The following is a 6000-nucleotide window of genomic DNA, read 5'->3' on the forward strand; positions in this document are numbered from 1 at the left end:
CAATGCAGCCCCCACCTCTCCACGGACCTCGCTCCTCAAGCTTCCTCTGAACAACCTCAGAGAGGGCAGTTGCCACTCCCTGGGCAGAGTCCAGATATTCTCTCCTACCCTCTGACATCACTTTCTAAATTTATATATGCAGATAAACTCTGAGCCCCATTCACATAAAGGGCTTTGATTTCCCATATGCCAAACACATAAACAAACAAACATCAGCTTTCCTTTCACAATGGGCTCATGCAAATTAAAATGTTTAGTTTTCTCACCTACGGTCTTGAAAGGGATTTCTAGAGCCTGTTTTGGAAGTCAGAAAGCGAAAGGTAAATGCAAACATCATTTCACCTGCAGAGAAAATTCTAATCCTCTTGAGGCAGTGCCAAAAATAATACAAGCACACTGCTATCAAGCCAATTACTGATATCTCCGAGCTTCGGTCTCCTCATCTATAAAATTGGAATTGAGTTGTATGGATTAAAGATAATGTATGAAAACTGCCCGATTAGTACACTATTAATAAATAGCAGCTACTGTTGTTAACAAATATGATTGACTTACCGGAAAACAAAGTCACATTTAGGGAGAATTTTAAAGTGTTCCTAACCCAAAAAAGAAATAAATTAGGAGTGAAAAAAATCCACTAAGTAATGGGTGAGCTCAGTTTACCTTGCTTAAGAAGCCCCACCCTAGAGAACTGATCTCTAGATAACACCCAAATGTTATCCCCCAAGTGCAACCCCCCAAGACTGTCTGGGCTTAAGGCAGGGGCTTGGATTGTCCTGTAAGCTGTGGGAAGTCTGCTCATGAGCCAGAGTAGACAGGAAGGGGATGGAGCCTTAGAGCTGCACTCTTCAGGGTATCTCCTAGTGTGTTCAAAGCAGTTCTCAGGAGGGTGGGGAACTAGTACACAGCCAAAATGAGGCCTCCTTGCTCTGGGGAGACCTTTCTGCTTAACAGAGAGAATCTGAAAGGACACCCAAAGAGGCACTGGAGGGAGGGGCCACTCTGGCCCCTCAGAGCAGCCAGCTCAGCTTCAGTGGATGCGAGAGGCAGCAGAGGTTGTACCTGGATCAGCCTCCCTTTCATCATGCAGAAAACAGAGCTCCTCCACCAGACCAGACACTGGAAGCGCTGGGCCAGGCCTAATAGAAAGGGGAGCCCGAGGCCCCACCACACCAGGCCGTATGAGGCTCCTGCTACTCACCCTCCCAAGCCCCAGCTCCACTTCCATGTTCATCAAGCAACCGTTTACTGGTAACTGGACTTCCCGACAGACTTTGCCAGAAAGGAATGCCTCAGTGCACGGACAATATCTAAACCTGCAACTCTGAGGACCAGGCTGGGGAACAGTGTGTCAACGTGCAGGCGCGTCCCACCCCTGAGAAGAAAAAGAAGAAATATCAGTAATACCTGCAGTGCACTGAGCGCTGACTATGTATCTGATTCGAAGCGCTTTTTGCTTAATCTGTCACTGAATCTCTCGATAGGTGTTGTTATTAGCATCTATTATCTGGGCCAACTGAGGCCCAGAGGGATGAGGCAGCTCCCCCAACATCACCAGGTAGCAGTGCCAGGACTGGGATAGAAACCTGATGCTCTGAATGCAGCGAATGCTTTTTTTTTTTTTTTTTTTTTTGAGACGGAGTCTAGCTCTGCCGCCCAGGCTGGAGTGCAGTGGCCGGATCTCAGCTCACTGCAAGCTCCGCCTCCCGGGTTTACACCATTCTCCTGCCTCAGCCTCCCGAGTAGCTGGGACTACAGGCGCCCGCCACCTCGCCCAGCTAGTTTTTTGTATTTTTTAGTAGAGACGGGGTTTCATCATGTTAGCCAGGATGGTCTCGATCTCCTGACCTCGTGATCCGCCCGTCTCGGCCTCCCAAAGTGCTGGGATTACAGGCTTGAGCCACCGCGCCCGGCGTGAATGCTTTTTTTGTTTGTTTTTTTGTTTGTTTTGAGAGAGCGTCTCGCTCTGTCACCCAGGCTGGAGTGCAGTGGTGTGATCTCAGTTCACTGCAGCCTCCATCTCCCAGGTTCAAGTGATTCTTCTGCCTCAGCCTCCCGAGTAGCTGGGATTACAGGCGTGCGCCACCATACACAGCTAATTTTTTTTTGCATTTTTAGTACAGATGGGGTTTCGCCATGTTGGCCAGACTGGTCTCAAACTCCTGGGCTCAAGTGCTCTGCCTGGCTCGGTCCCCCAAAGTGCTAGGCTTACAGGACTGAGCCACCATGCCCAGCCAGCTGATGCTCTTAATCTGTGCCCTACCCAGCCTTCCTGGGAGGCTTCCCAAGAGCTAGACAGAGCAGGAACTCTGGAATCGGGTTGATGGGGTACCAATTATTACTAATAGGAATGAAGATGGGTAGTTCTTTCAGACGGCACCCTTGATGAAAACAAAGAGAGTAGTGCTGCCTGTCTGTGATTCTGTGTCTCCCTGCTCTGCTCACACGGACGCCCACACCACCCACACGCATGATCATGAAAAGAGGAAATGGATCCAGGAGGAGGAGACAGGACTCCTGAGTGAAAACAACAGGGTTTTTCACACTGGGAGCTTTGCCCAACTCCCCCAAGATGAAAAGAGCAGGAAACTGCTGGGGCCAGTTAAACACTGGACTTTTGTTGTGAAAAAAGGCAAAGGGAAGCAGGAAAAGACTGGAACAGTTTCCATGGTGCTGGCGGGTGGGGAAGCGGGTAGGGATTAGCTGGAGGAAGAAGGAGAAGCTGGGGCGGAGGGGAACCTCCACTTGCCAGGAGAGCACATGTAGGATGGGAACCCCAGATGATACTCGAGGCATGGCATTAGACCAGAAGCAAGTCTGTGGTGAAATTAGGGAAGGCTCCACTGGGGACTGTAGACAGAGCACTGGACAAGGAAGTGGGAGACCCAGGGTCCAGTCCTGGCTCTGGAGCCCCCTGGGTGGGCTACCCTGGGCACCTTTCTCTCTTGGGGCCTCCATTCCTACCTCTGTGAAGCGAGTGCTGAACCTCTCTTAGCCCCGACTTGCTGAAATGCTGGGACTCCATACAGAGGCTGACGGTAAGCAGGGATCTGTCGTGGGGTGCAGCAATGTGCCTCCAGATGCGGCACGGGAGAGGGCAGAAAAGGCCTGTATGGTGAGTCTGCCCTGGGAGCCTCTGCTTGGAAGCTCAAGTGGCCTGAGAGTGACTCAGAAACCACGGAAGTTCCCGAGGCTGATGGGTTCTTATAGATTGTACATGCAGCTCTCCTCATGGGCTGCAAAACCGCAAGATGGGCTGTGACCACTCTCAAGGAAAGAGCCCTATCTGCAAAAAGCATTCTGCCCTCCAGGTCTTAAAGCAAACACAGACTCAATTCTTATTCCTTTTAAGACAAAATTGCCTCAGGGGCCTGAGGGGAGGCAGTAGGCCTCAAATGTGTGCCTGTCTAGAATTCTCAATGAAAGCACCCTTTTGGGTATTAATAATGGGCAACAGTAATGACAATCATTTACTGAGTGTTGCTTTTGGGACAGGCATTGTGCTGAGAGCTATATGTAATATATATTATTATTTAATGCCCACAGCCACCCCATAAGGAGGGGAGGTACTATCATTATGCCAACTTTAAAGATGAAGAAACTGAGGCCTCAAGAGATGAAGTCACTTGGTCAAGTCAGTCAGTAATTGGGAGGAGATAGACTTCCAGCCCAGATAGGCAGACTCCAGAGTCCATGTTTTCACCATTATGCTGAAGGACCTCTTTTCCTATGCTAGTGTGATCTGCCTCCAGGAATCCTGTCTTGATGTTCCCTTCCCCATACAGAAGTCCTCTCTGTGTCCTCTTCAGCCTGATAGTATATCTTTTCATACCATTCTTCGGACATCTCTGTTATACTACTCCAGTGGTGTTCCCTTCCCCGGCCCTCCCTGGGAGCTTAGTTGTTGTGATTACGTCTAGGGGAAATGACCCACACTAAACCAACTCATAAGAGACTGATTGATAAACCTGAAATGCAATTTATTAATTTACACTGAGAAATAAAACCACCCAGCAGATGGGAATCCTAAGGCTGACTGGTCAGCACAATCTCTTTCAGGAAGAACAGGCTTTTGGGAAAGGAAATCAATACCAGAAGGTTCTTTGTTGAAGTCAGAGGGAAGGGAGTTGATGGATTAACACTTAGGTGAAGCTTGACATACCTCTATAAAGCCTCCATCCAGCCAAGGATCAGAATATCCAAGGCAAGGAGCCATCTGGGTGTCCTCTCCTTTGGACAGTGCTGGATTTTTCTGGATCCTAGGAAGAGCTTACCTTTCTGGCTACATTTATCATGATTGTGGAAGGCTTTTTGTTTCCTTGTTTGCTTAGATTAATTTCTGCATATTTAATAGAACTGAAAGGCAATTTCCCATTGAGACTCACTGAAGAGAAATAATCAATACATACTAGCTGTGCTGCCCTTTGCAGATAATTCACTTCCATGTTGTCACTCTATCCTCGCGCTTCCTTACAATGGAGGAACAGAGATGGTAAAAACATGGACTTGGAAGCCAGACTGTATGGGTTTGAATCCTGGCTCTGTTATTTATAAGCTTTGCAACCTCGGGCAGATTACCTAAGTCAGTTTCCCTTTCTCCAAATTGGGGATAATAATAGCACCTACCTCAACATTTGTCAAGAGGATTCAATGAGGGAATACACATGAAGTGCTTAGAACACTGTCTGCCATCTGGTAAGCAGTCAATACTTGTTAGCGATGATTAATAATTCATTTCATAGATGAAAAAACTGAAGCCTGGAGAGATAAAAAGTCAACTAAGATCATACAGCCAGTAAGTGGTGAAGATATCATTGAAAATCAAACTGGCATCCTTTAAGCACTGAATTCTTTCCTCAGACTAGTTTCTTACCCACTTGCTTTCGTAACAAGCTGTTTAAAAATGCAGGTATATCCACCCACTGGAATGGGTAACATTTTGAAGAATGAAAATATCAAGGTGGGGCTTGGACACAGAACAACTGGAGGGAGTAAGCAGTAACAGCCACTTTGGAAAAGTGTCTGGCAGTTTCAAAATGAGTTAAACAAACACTTAATGAATCAGCCAAGTTCAACCAGGGATGCGGAACCACTCTCTCTGTGGATTGCTACAGGGATTTGGCCTTACTCAATTGTAAGAGGTAGTTAAGCAATCTTGCAAGGCTATTATCTTTGCATGTCATGTTGCAGTTGAATTCCACAGGTCAGGCAGTTGGGAAGGGAAGATGGATATAAAGTGGGGAAGACAGAGCAAGCTGAGCCCCATAAGTATGAACTGGAACCCCAGGAGGATGAACTGAAGCCTTTAAATCCACATCAGCTTCTGTTGTCTCTGTCGTTGTTAATGTGAGTATTTTGCAGAAGCCCAAATTCATTGCATGGAGCTAACCACATACACACCTGGCCCTATGGTAGGCGAAGCCAAAGGAGAAGCCAGTTGCCTGCCAACCAGGTGTACCAGCAGTTCAGCCACAACGTGTGTGAGCCACAAACGGATTGCTGCTTCCCTTCTGCCCTCCAGATTCCTCCAAGAGTCACCCTCATGTTCCAGTCTAACCAGAAATGCACAAGAAAGGGAATTCAGGATAACCAAGTCAGCCCATTACAAAGCCAACACACCTACCTTATGATCAGGTAATTCCACCCAAGATATTTACATGAGCGAAAAGAGTGCATATGCTCACCAGAAGTAGTGTACAAGAATATCCAGAGCAATTTTATTCATAATAGCCAGAACCTGGAAACAGCCCAAATGCCCACCGATAGGAATACAGATAAGCAAATCATCCTATAGTCACATGACGGAATACTGCATCACAACAAAAAGAACCAACCTTTCATACGCACAGTGTAGATTAATTTCGCCAATGTGATGTTGAGCAAAAGACACCAGATGCCAAAAAGTACATAATGTATATATATACACACACATATATATATACACACATATATATACACACACACACACACACACACACATATATATATATATATATATAT

This window comes from Rhinopithecus bieti, unplaced genomic scaffold (genome assembly GCF_001698545.2).
Source record: "Rhinopithecus bieti isolate Rb0 unplaced genomic scaffold, ASM169854v2 scaffold_33444, whole genome shotgun sequence".
NCBI classification, from domain to species: Eukaryota; Metazoa; Chordata; class Mammalia; order Primates; family Cercopithecidae; genus Rhinopithecus; species Rhinopithecus bieti.